This window comes from Alligator mississippiensis, unplaced genomic scaffold, assembly GCF_030867095.1.
Source record: "Alligator mississippiensis isolate rAllMis1 unplaced genomic scaffold, rAllMis1 scaffold_167, whole genome shotgun sequence".
NCBI lineage: Eukaryota > Metazoa > Chordata > Crocodylia > Alligatoridae > Alligator > Alligator mississippiensis.
The window spans coordinates 19,838-33,104 of NW_026775299.1; the positions used below are offsets into that span (position 1 = coordinate 19,838).

At 42.3% G+C, this 13,267-nt stretch overlaps 1 long non-coding RNA gene across 1 annotated transcript in view; it reads right to left on the minus strand.

Moving 5' to 3' along the window:
* Nucleotides 1-12,808, minus strand: part of LOC132247020 (uncharacterized) — a 29,865-nt gene extending 17,057 nt beyond the window's left edge. Inside the window, exons 1-3 of the long non-coding RNA XR_009458372.1 lie at nucleotides 12,694-12,808; nucleotides 4,454-4,553; nucleotides 2,591-2,648 (exon numbers count right to left, since the gene is read on the minus strand). This is a non-coding gene — a long non-coding RNA (uncharacterized LOC132247020). The remainder of the gene's footprint in view (nucleotides 1-2,590; nucleotides 2,649-4,453; nucleotides 4,554-12,693) is intronic.
* Between the last annotated feature and the right edge of the window lie 459 nt (nucleotides 12,809-13,267).

Consider the following 13,267-nt stretch of genomic DNA (forward strand, 5'->3'; position numbering starts at 1 on the left):
GGAGCTTACTTAAGTGAGGACAATCTTAGAAGACTTTAGCAGCTAAAGTCTAAGCATGCATGAACTGCAATTTGTCAAAGGCTTGTAAAACTTGATTGTGGATTTTCATGTGATAGCAACAGGCATATCCCTTGACCAAAGCTGCCTCTCCCTTCCCAAATTTTGAGTTCCAGCTTTAAATCATGGGAGGTACTTAAGAGCAAGAAAAAAAAATCCCTTCCCCATGTTCTCAGAAGCAGCAGAACCATCTTGACAGATGTTTTCCTGAGTTTCAGCCTGAGGCAGACACTCATCATGGCAAATTTCAGCTTAAACAGATTAAATCTGGCACAGTTATAAGTAATTGAAAACAGAAGTCTTAGAATGGGAAATACTGAACAATTAATAGGGGGCACCCAACCCCACCTGTAAGTGGAACTCTAAACTTGACTAAAAAAAAAAAAAAAAAAAGAGAGAGAAACAACCAGATTTTTCATACAACATTTTTGAAATCTCGAACGTGCTTGAAAACAAGGTACTGTTAAACCAGAAAAAACACTTTTACAAAAAACATATTAGGTAGAAGGCAGGGAAGGGTGGCACCTTAGTCAGGTTTTAAGACCTGGCTGTCTTTAGAAAAAACACAAATTCAATCCACAACAAAATCTGTGCTCCCTTCTGTGCATATCCAAGGAAAATATTTATTACACTATAACCAGAACTACTCTAGACACAAAATCTTCTACCACCATTAACAAATATGCCAGTGGCATTTATGACTTAAATGCATTCATCTCGTCAAGAAGGAAAAGCTTTTGTACTAGCTTTACTTTTCAAGAAATTCTGTTACTGAAACATGATCTTATTAGCTCGCTTTGGTGTTTGTTAACCTAAAACACAATTCTTCCATAGTTTCATAGTTGGTAGTGGCGGAAAGGACCTAAGCAGATCATCAAGTCCGACCCCCTGCCATGGGCAGGAAAGGATGCTGGGATCAAATGACTCCAGCTAGGTGTCTATCTAGCCTCCTTCTGAAGACCCCCAGGGTAGGAGCGTGCACCACTTCCCTTGGAAGTTGGTTCCAGCTCCTAGCAGCCCTGACTGTGAAGTAGCGCCTCCTGATATCTAGTCTGAATTTACTTTCAGTCAACTTATGGCCGTTGCTCCTTGTTACTCCCGGTAGCGCTTGGGGGAACAAGGACTCTCCCATTGCCTGCTGGTCCCCCTTGGCAAGTTTATAGGCAGCCACCAGATCCCCTCTCAGCCTTCTCTTGTGGAGGCTGAACAGGTTCAGGTCCCATAGCCTCTCCTCGTAGGGCCTGCCCTGCTGTTTCCTGATAATGCGAGTGGCCCTCCTCTGGACCCTCTCGATGCTGTCCACATCCCTTCTGAAGTGCGGCGCCCAGAACTGGACACAGTACTCCAACTGCAGCTTGACCAATGTCACAGAGGGGGAGGATCACCTCCCTGGACATGCTCGTGATGCATCTATGGATGCATGACAAAGTGTGGTTAAGCCTTCCTGACCGCGTCCCCACATTGGTGGCCCATGTTCATCTTGGAATCAATAGCGACTCCAAGATCCTTTTCCGCCTCTATGCTGATGAGAAGGGAGTTCCCCAGCCTGTAGGTATGCTGCTGGTTCTTCCTCCCCAGGTGCAACACCTTGCACTTGTCCGTATTGAAACCCATCCTATTCTCATCCGCTCACCCTTGTAACCTGTCCAGATCTAGTTGTAGCCCATCCCTCTCTTCTAGTGTGCTCACTTCAAGTGCTTAATTAAAATAAAGATAATTAAAATAAAATAAATTAAAATAAAAAAGCCTTTGTCTGCTTAATTTGCACTCACAGAGCAGCCTTTGTTTAAAAAAAATAAATAAAAAAAAAAAAGGACTTTTCCACCGAGGGGGATCCTACCATCTCTCAGCTCTCCTCTGCAAGAAAAAAATTCTCCCAGGTAGAAAAGAAATTTCAATAATCTTTGAATTCTCCTTTGCCTGAACAAGATTGGGCCCAAAAGCTCACAAAGAAAGAATTTTTTTTGCTCTTTATTTGGTCTAATAAAAAATATCACCTCTACCCCAAGAGTTTTGTCTGCCTATGCCTATTTAGACCAGTGGTTCTCAACCTTTTTTTGTATCAAGGCCCATTATTAAACATTGATTGCCAGTCCTAACCCAATGCCCCTCACTCCCAACCCATAGCCTGCCATCCGACACTGCAAGATAACAATGCTAATAAAAGATACTGCCTCTACCCCAAGAGTTTTGTCTGCCTAATTAAAATAAACCATTCAAGATAAATTGATTGACCAAATTTGCATGTCATACTCTTATACAATGTTCTGGAACCAGGTGCCCAGGAGCATATTGTATGAGCACACAACATTTTTAGCAATATGGTCTGACACCAAATCAGCCAGGCCTAACTGGATTTACCTGAGAAAACTGGCAATGGTACAGAAGACTGTCAGCAAAGATGTCAGCAGGATTATGGGAGTAATTTCAAACTACATCCTTAGATAATTTTCCAAGTTTCATTAAGCAACACAAAATCCTTAAAGTTTCTAACATCATAAGCTACTTAAAAATTCAGAACTAGAAACAATACCTCCATGGTGATGTGACAAGCTTCCTCCATTTGCAAGAATTTCCTCTCTAGCAGCTGTCTAAATTGTGGAAGATTAAAACATTCAGTGAACACAATACAGTATAGTAGAATAGAATAAAGTTATAATAAAAATACTTTAGTTAACATAGGACATTGATACTATTCTGGAATATCACCATGGCTAGAGCAATCACCTAAAGTGGAAGAAAATGAGGTTCAAGACTCTACTTCAATATATAATTATTCATACAAAGTGAGGCAGTTTCAACAGAAAAGAGTATTTTCTGCATCTTTTGGTTTCACCCAGATGGAGAATGGGAAACTTTTCTGAAATACTGAAAATGTTTACAGGACAGAAAAACTGTTTCTTGTCTACCTTTAATTGTGGATACTTGGGCACCTTTCTGAGCACTCAGTGAGCAGTAATCACGTTTCCCAAAAATGGGAATGGAGTTACTCTTGACAGTTCTTCATTTCTTTAGGAAGTTACACATGCTAACTCAAGTAACGTTTTTAGTTATTATGCCTGGCCTCATTTGAGCAGCATACACTTTTTGCCAAGTGGTTTAAGGCTCATCTACACGTGGATTTTTCAAAACAACATCAGAAATTATTTCTACATAAGTCCCCTGTAGATGCTTACAATATATACCTGAATCCAAGATGACCCTGAATTTAAGACAGCCCCACAATAATTAGACTCAATACACAGAAAAATTTGAATTATTATAATTTTACAGTTGTAGAAATTAATTATCGGACGGCCATCTTTAATTTCTCCCAGCCTGGCCAACAGCAGCAGCAGTGACATGACAGCTCCGGCCAGACCTTAGAGCTGGGCTTGCCACACTGCCACCACTTCTAGGGACTGAAGTAGGTGTATTCTATGGTCCCAAGGTTAGACCAAGGCCAGAGTCTCTTGGAGCAAGAGTAAGTGGCAAGGCGTGTGTGTGTGTGTGTGTGTGTGTGTGTGTGTGTGTGTGTGTGTGTGTGAGAGACCAGAACCAAAACAGCTTCCTATCCCCCCATTTAACATGGGGGGGTGGACCTCATCTTAGATATCAGTAAATGCATTACTTAAGAACAAGAGAGTGTCTTTTCAAGCGTGTTCACATGGGGGATTAAAGAGAAATAGCTGTTTTAGAATCAATGTCTTTAATACCATATATTCTCACATACAACACATACTTTTCCCCTTAAAATCAGCCTCTCAAAATCAGGCTCCGTGTATTAAGCATGGAAGCTCAGTTTCTGCCTGGCATACAAGCATGCTGCTTGGATTCCTGCTCCACAGTACAGCAGCTGCTGCATGAATAGAGGCAGCTGAACAAGTTAATTGACTTAATGACTCATTGTTCACTCCACAGGTGTTAACAATCCTTTCCTTTTTAATGATCTGTATGTTCCACTAATCCACCTAACCCTTTTAAGGGCAATTTTGCTGTTTGCTAGGACTTATCCCTCCTATTTTATAGCCTAACTCTTTTCAAAATCATAGATCCACCCACAGAGACCAGTCTTCACCAGCAGTTAGGACTTGAGCTTTAGTTAAGCAAAAAAGGGAGGATGAGTGTGCTAAAGATTAGGTGCTGTTCTTGCTCTATGTAGCCATAACTCTGGAAAAAATATTTTCTTCATTCTGCCTTTCAAAATGAAGGTGACCATTACATTCAGAGGCACGCTGTATGTGACAAAATAAAACATATTACAAAAAGGGTATTTTGGTAAAGTTCTAAGCATGAACAAGCTTGTAGAGTTCTTGTGTTCTCTACTCAGAATACTGTTACTAGAGTCAATGTACCACACAAGTATTTTATGAATAAAAGGCACTAAGATAACAAGCTATATCCATATCTCCATTACCTCAACTTGTTCATAGACATGAAGAGGCTCACCGATTCCTCTGTAGTTAAAGGCAAAATAGAAATAGACGCATGCTCCTGCATCATAAGTCTGTGTCACCCTGTTAAAAAAAAAAAAAGTGTGTTGGTAGCTGTAAAGTAAAAGGTTGTACCCAATAAGCAGCCAGTAGTTTACACTACATAATTTACACAGTTATTCAGGATCTCACTAGTTCCTATATTCATTACTGAACCATCTTATTGGCTGGAGATTTTTACATTTTTATTATATAAACGACACTGGATGACCTGCAACTACTACTGACAAATGGCTGAAGGAAGAGACAAATGGGAAGAAAGGTTTCCAGAGTGCAGTTTTTTAACCACTGTTTCTAATCACACATTCAATAATCCTGTTAAATGCCATGCCACAATATTTTCTATTGAGGGGAAAAAAATAAAGGCTTTAAAGCAGCAGTTCTCAATCTTTTTAGACTGAAGACACTCCTCCTAACTTCTGTCAATTGAGCAGCGCTCCATTTCAAACACAAATTTAGTTATTACAGTGCTTACCTTCTTGCAGAAGGGCTGGGAAGTAGGTGTGAGGGAGCAGCCAGGTAGGGATAAGCCTGAGCCTGCATTTATCTATCTCCTCACAACTCATGGAACCCTTCAAAGGGTCTTGTGGCACCCCAGCTGAGAATCACTGCTTTAAAGATTAATTCCAGCATTTCCACAATACTTGCAGCAGTTCTTAGATAACAAAAGAAGGGTTCTTTAGGTCATGATTGGTGATAGCATGTGCTTAATATAATAAATTTCAAATATAGCATCCACAAATTTTGCAAACCTAACAGAACATGACAAAACCGTAAGCACCCTAAAAACAAGCTAACGACAGGTATCCAGCTTAAAGTCATCTTTAAAAAGAATGATTAAGCATAGTATGCAAATATACAACTGTTTCAGATGAGACTTAACAGCTTTTCATAATCTGTTTACTTTGTGATCAGAAGTGTGCTACTACTAACCCCAAATTTCTATCCAGAACGCATTAACTTTCTTCTCCTCACAAAGAGATGTTAGCCCCTAAAACATTTAACTGCATTTTAGTTTCTTTTTTCATTACAGGCAAATATCAGTTAGCAAGTAAAAGTGAATCTGGTTACCTTAGTATTTAAACAGAAAATAGCACACTGCTAGACAGAAAAATAATGCATTTATAAGACCCAGAACATATGCTCTCTACAAATAAAACCAAAGACATCAGTGAAGTATTACAGTCTTTTTAATGATTAGTCAAGAAAAAAAAGGCAGAGATGTAGTTTAAGCTGTGCACCCTTCACTCATGGTATTCAACCACTATATACTTTAGAGATACATTTTGACAAATGTCCTAAGGATCAGAGACCTCTTTAATGCAAAGCAAAGGATTATTAACTAAGCCAGGTACATCAAACGCATCAGACCCAGCTGTCTTCGATGAAAAGTGGAGGGGTCAGATTGGGCCTACTCATAAGTCCCATGCACTAGATCAGAGCACAGGGTTGGTCCAGTGCAGGAGCTGGGAGTGCCCCAAAACAGTCCTGTGTGCTGAGAGCCACCTGGAGCACAGGGCCAGTCTGGCACGTGTCACAAGAGGCATGTGGGTCCAGTTTAAGACTCACAGATGGCATAGCAAGCCAGATGATATGGCTCCAAATGCCAGATCCGACATCCCTAAACTAAGCAAATGCTTAAGTTGCATATAGTTTCAGTAACTTACACTAAAACAAGACAAACGCGGAATACCTCAAAAACCACAACGTGTAACAAAGGTCTAGTCCAAAACAAATATCTTACTAATCAAGCTATAATTGTAGACATGTTAAACTGGACAAATTGTTGTGGTCTCAGCCCTAATGAGGACAATCTAAACTGTATTTTCTAAAGTAATGGTAGAGAATGAACATTCTCCAAGTCGTACAGAGATGTAACTAAATTACTTTGATAGATTACTGTTGAGAAATTGTGAAAGAAGCATATTAATAAGAGGTATGAATGAAAAGACACCGAACGGTATATGAGTAGAGAAAGACTATTCATAAAGAATAGCACTGGAGAAGGTAAATGTAATAACAAAAGCAGCCTGAAGGAATGCTTGATTAGATTGAGTAGAGAGAAGTAGTTAGCAGTGTTAGATTGGGTACAAGTGAGAACTGAATTATGCACAGTGCTGGAGCCTCCTTTAGGTTCCACATCACCTTGAATATTAAGTATTAAACAAGTAGTTAAAAACTGAATGAGTGCTGACAAGAGCTTAACAGCAGTGGAACCCTGGAATATTTGAGCATAACAAAAAATGATGTTCAAGAATTTCTAAGGCTGTTTGTAGACAACACTTTTTAGCAGGTTTAAAGCAGGTTAAATGTCTTTTGCACTGCTTTAATGGCACTGCTGTTTGTACATTTGACAGCATATTGCACGTTAATTCGAGCTTCTGTAGCACATCTGGTGGTGTAATGCACCTTAAATGACTTCAGGACACAGCAAGCGACTTTGGGGCGCTGCACAGTAAAACATCTCTAAGAAGTTTTAATTTCCTACCCTACAGTCATGGAGGGAAGCACCGGGCTCTTGTGCAGCTCAGTAACTGTGCTGGCAGCCCATTCAGGCAACCTGGCAGCAGCCCGTGCAGGCAGGCTCCACAGAATGAGAAATAAAAAAAAGCAGCGAGCCTGATATATATATTTATTTTTCCCCCCGGAGCCTGCCTGCCTGAGCTGCGTGGGGGCCCAGTGTTTCCCTCTGCAGCTGCAGTACCCCCTGGGACTGCTCGAGCTGGGTGCCCCAGGTGCTGCCTGGGGGGAGAGGGTGGTCCACAGCATGGAGGGAAGCACCAGCCCTCCCCTGTAGCTCAGGGACTGCTCTGCCAACCAGCTGTTCACTCTCCCCTCCCTGCCACTGGAGAGGCAGGTAAGGATTAGGCTCTGACACGGGTGTACACGATATGGGAGTTTACTTTACCCTAAATTGAAGCAGCATTTTGAAAAAACCACCACTTCAATTTAGGGAGAATTAAACCCCCCATGTCATCTACAAATACCTTAATATACTGAATAAGAATAGAACTGTATGTCTGGTGTTGGTTAGTACAGCACCAGATACACAGGGGTTCTTACCACTGAGAACAGGTTAAAATTATTTAACATGTTGCTAGAATATGTATTACAATCATTGATTGTTATTACTTTTTACAAGTGATACACTAAATTAATAAGAATGCACCAGTGATCAGAAACAGTACAGAGCACAGGGGTAATGCAAATTCTCCTTTTTTTTACATCAGGGAAGGCAATTATTTTGGCTGGAGGTCTGCTTACTGAGTTTTGGCAAGCTGTCAAGGGCCACATGGGTAGCCCCACCCCTTAACAGGTGCCCCACCCCTTGGTTGCCAACTTGTGACCGGAAGTCCTACCCCCTAACCCCCAAGCTTCGCCACCAGAAGTACCTCCCTTTGCCCCTGGGAGTACTCCTTTCACCAAGGGGTTTTGCCATCTTGGAACTAGAAAAAATACCAAATTATATTCTAAAAATCAAACATCTACAGCATTCATTAATTTGATTTCAAAATATTTTTATCCTGATTTACATGAGTTTGTGTAGTGTATATAGGGGTGATTCCACAATAGCTTAAAATGAAGAATTATTCTTGTATATTATGTGCAGGGGGGGGAGGGGTGTGGAGAGTATGGGGAGGTTGGTATAGGTTTGTCGGTGGGCTGTCTGTGGGGGCGTGTGTGGGGGCAGAAGGAGTATGTGGGTATGTGTGCGTGTGGATATGAGGTGAGAGGGAGAGGGTGGCTGTAGTGTGAGGAGGTGTGGGTGTGTGTATGGTGTGGTGTGCATGTGGGACTCACCCTATGAACACACACACACACACACACACACACACACACACACACACACACACAGTCCCTCCCTCATTGCTCTCTCTCTCTCCCCCCCTCCCTTACTGCATGGGTGCGTGCATACACACACCTCCCGCAGCCGGCCCCAGGGTACTGGCACAGGTCCCATGCTCCCGCAGTCCGACACTGCAGCCGGGAATCACCACCTGGTGATGGGTAGGGAAATGGTGAAAGTGGCTGCAGGTAGGGGAGAGTGGCAGCAAGCTGGCACGCAAAGTGCAACGACAGCCAGGGAAGAGTGTAGGGCTTGCGCCAGTGGACTGGGGCCAGTGCCAGTTTGGCCCCGAGTGGGGTGGCAGGACTGCAGGGCCTGGGCTGGCAGGGGCTCTATGGAGCCGAGCTGGCTTCCTCCTTTCCCTCCTGGCGCAGCCTAGCCCAGCTCCATAGAGCCCCTGCCAGCCTGGACTCCATGCTCCTGCTACCCTGCTCTGGGCCCCACTGGCGCAAGCCCCATCCCCTCCTATCCAGATGTTGCTGCACTTTGTGCGCCAGCTCACTGCCACTCCTCCCTGCCCTTGGCCACTTTCACCACTTCCCTGCCCGCTGTCGGCCACTCCGGCACCACGTGGTTCCTGGCTGCATGGCTGTGAATGCAGGACTCAGCAGAAGCCAGCCCAACCCTAAGGACTGGGGCAATTGCCCACGGTCCTTCCCTGCCTCCCTCCCACTCTTACCCGAGTTTCCCTCTCTAGCAGAGGGAGGCAGGAATAGCCCCCAGGGTCCCAGTCTTCTGGCTGGGGGGGGGGTAGGGGGGGTGTTGAGGCAGGGCTGGAAGGGCATTGCTGCTGGGTCCTACTGCCCTTGGTTCCTGTCATCTTTGACAGGCAGCCAGGAGCAAATAAATATTCATTTTCTAAATTACTGGGGGGGCACCATTGGCCAGACAGAATGGCCTGGTGGGCCAGATTTGGCCTGCAGGCCATATTTTGCCCACCTCTGTTCTACATGGTTTCATTTTCTTAGAAAATTCCAGATTCAGCAGTGCTGAGCTGTGGGGTCAGCATGGCCTGAAATTCTACTATTTCTGCTGGGGCGCAGCCCAGTGAACTATATGGTAAATCATGAGCCTTTTGGCTTTGGACTACTGTTAAAAATAGATCATGCCACCTGCAAGTAGGTACAGAAGTACTGCTTAAATGTGTATTTATGGAATCTTGTGCTAAAACTTGTACCAGTTTCAAAGAGGTAAACTTAATCAAATCTGAATGAATTAAGTCTATTGGTATCTGAAGTAATTTCTTTATATGCAAGTTAAATGTACTAAAGGTACATTCATTTCTAGGTCAGTGTTTTCAGATTTGCTTCTTACTTCCATGTGCTCAGGGGGAACAGGGTCTGACGGGGTAAGGAAGGGGGGCAGAAGGCAAGGGAGCTATCTAACCCTCCAGATTTAATTTTCCATGCTGTAGTGGTGGGAAGGGACAAATTCAAGGCAAACCTCCAGTAATTAGATTTTATACCTAGAAAATTATAGAACACATTTATAATTTTTCCATATCTAGAATCTAATTGGAAGAGGGCCAATGTAGTCCCAATCTTTAAGAAGGGGAGGAAGGAGGATCTGAGGAACTAGAGACCAGTGAGCTTTACCTCCATCCCAGGGAAAATCATAGAAAAAATTATCAAGGAACACATCTGTGGGAGCCTGTGAATGTTATCTATCTGGACTTCAAGAAGGCCTTTGACATGGTATCCCATACCATCCTTATTAATAAACTGAGGAGATTTGCCTTGGATGATTATACGGTACAATGGATAGCAAACCGGCTCAGGGGTCGCACTCAGAGGGTGGTGGTGGATGGGTCAGTGTCAACCTGGGAAGATGCGTGCAGTGGAGTCCCTCAGGGCTCAGTCTGGGGCCACTGCTATTCAACATCTTCATCAGTGATCTGGACAAGGGGGTGGTAAGTACCCTGTCCAAATTCGTGGATGATACAAAAATATCATGATATGAGAAAAAAAAAAGCTAACACCCCGGAGAGGAGGAACCAGATCCAGGCTGACCTCGACAGGCTGGGGAAGTGGGTAGAGAGCAACAGGATGCAATTAAATAAGGACAAGTGCAAGGTGCTGCATCTAGGGAAAAAAAACTGCCACCTATAAGGCTGGGGGACGACCTTCTCAGCACCACTGAGGCAGAAAGAGATCTTGGAGTCACTGTTGACTCCAGGATGAACATGAGTCGTCAATGTGTTGAAGTAGTCGGCAGAGCCAATTGCACCTTGTCATGCATCCGTAGGTGCTTCAAACAGGTCCAGGGAGGCAATTCTCCCTTTCTATGTGGCACTGGTCAGGCCACAGCTGGAGTATAGTGTCCAGTTCTGGACACCGCAGTTCAAGCAGGATGCACACAACCTGGAGAGGGTCCAAAGAAGAGCCACTCATTTGACTGGAGGCCTGCAGGGAATGCCCTACGAGGAAAGACTACGGGACCGTAACCTTTTAAGCCTCTCCAAGAGAAGGTTGAGAGGGGACCTTGTGGCAGCATACAAATTCATAAGGGGAGAGCAACACTAAGTAGGCAATGATCTGTTTACCAGGGCACCCCTTGGAACAACAAGGAACAATGGCCATAAGCTACTGGAGAGTAGGTTTAGACTGGACATTAGAAAAAAAGTTCTTTACGGTCAGGGTTGTCAGAATCTGAAATGGGCTTCCAAGGGAGGTGGTGCTTGCCCCATCCTTGGGGGTCTTCAAGAGGAGACTGGACAGGCACCTGGCTGGGATCACATGATCCCAGGTTTAGTGACTCTTTTCTTGTCTGCCAGGGGCAGAGGATAGGACTAGATGGCCTAGAGGTCCCTTCCAACCCTAGAATCTATGAATTATTGGGGGAGTCATTTTATATATTTGAGTAAAAACAGTATTGTAAAAATTCATCATGAGCACATTGTCTACCCTATGCTACATGGAAAATAGGGAATTTTTTCTTAACTTTTGAAATTGGAGCTTTAACCTTGAAGTATGAATGTAATTTGTAGGCCACAAAGGATATATACATATATATAAATCTACAGCTATAGATACTTCTATCTATCTACACATAAAAATAAAAATAAAGAAAAGGTCATTTTTAGTATCTGCTTATATACAGCTACACTGAAAGTTCAACAGTTGACTAAACTATAAGATACCTGTTCCAAGAAAATTCATTTACTAGTTCTCCAATAATAAAAAACTGGCTTGCCAAATATTAAACTTGCGTATATCTATAATTTAGCCAGCTAAATAGGCCAGAAAAAATCTTATCCCTATCTCCTCTTTTGAACTTGTACAGAAAAAGGTAATTTTTTTGGAAAAAGGCATAGAAAAAGTTAGATAAGTACTAAAGCTCTTAAAATGTGACAAAAAATGTTTTTAAATGATTGATCTTTACTTGTTAAAGCAAAAATATTTCCTTGTACTAAAGAGATTTATTACCTTCACCCACTTGGAAAGTAGGTGATGTTGGAGTCTGCTTATATGACTAGCTGGCATCCAAGACGCAGTGAAACAACTCCACACGTTCTGCATCTTTTTAGGATTTCATCAGCAAACAAAAGAAGTATGTGGTTTATAAAATGGGGAGACAGAGGTGACCACTGTTGTCAGTAAACATAAGGAATAAAGTTTGTCTTTGATTATCCTCTTTGCCCTTTATCCATTCTTTTGGAATTACTGGTTTTTAAAATCCTGTTAATACTTAAACAGTTACAGGACTTGCATGTACTTTATTTATTTATTCTTAACAAAAGTGATATCAAGTAAAGACAAGAAACAAAGGGTTTAACGATTTTAGTTAATATTTGTCCTTAAAAGTGTTACTCAGGTTTAAGAGCCTCTGTTTTCATGATTTCCTAGTTCTAAACGTTAATATTTTAGAAATGTGTGTCCTGTGAACAATATAGTTAATGTAGTTTGTTTTCTGACAGATACTACTTAAGTTCACTTTAAGTTCTAGTACCCTTTTAAAAATGTTCACCTGCTTTTGACTCAGTCTCCATGTCAAATCAATGGTCTGACTTAGAGAGGTAAGAAGCTTTAAAAGGAAAAATCAATCTTGTAATACTTGGCTTCCTGTTAAGTACATGGAAAATAAATATCAGGGCTAATCAAGTGCCGCTATAGTCTCTTGAAATGATTACTTTTCAGTGTCTCTATTGCTGCTCACACTTGCAGTTAGCTAGAAAGGTCAAGATCACTAGTGGCTGAACTTTACACTGCCCCATGAGGGTAAGCTAGCAAGTTAACTGTTCTTTTGTACTAAAGAAGTACTTCAGCTGCTTGAAGGGAAAAAACTGAAACTATGAAAGCTTGAACTAAAGTGCCTTACCTGCAGGTGGAAAGGGGTGCAAACTGGACACCTTTTTCTTTGCATTCTCTTACTATTCTTTCTTTTACATTCCTGCAGAGGTCTAGAACCCTGTAACAGAAAATACAATTTCAGAAAACAAGAATAAGAAAGGTCTTCTAATGCAACTAGAAATATTTCAAAGCTAAATTTGTTCCTTTAGTTCAGTGGTCAGCAATGTTTTCCAGTGGTGAGCTGGACTGGCCCAGCTCAGGTCTGAGGTGGCCCAGTGCTAGGATTTAGTCATCATACCTCCTTCCTCACACCACTTCTGTGTTGCCTAGCTACAGCATGGCACAGGAAAACTCCCACCACTTGACTGCTGAAGCCCCAGTACCGTGCCCAGTTCTTGCCCACAAATTACAGGTTGCTAATCCCTGGCTCTAGTTTAAAGCTTGCAGAAAAACTTGCCAATTCTCTTAGAAGACTAGAATAAAACAACAAACTTTTATAACCAATTTATATTTTTGTCTTGCTTTAAGAAGTATAATAAAAATAATGCCAATCCAATCTCTATAAGCAGTGTTATTATTCTTTCCAGACATATATTGGACGG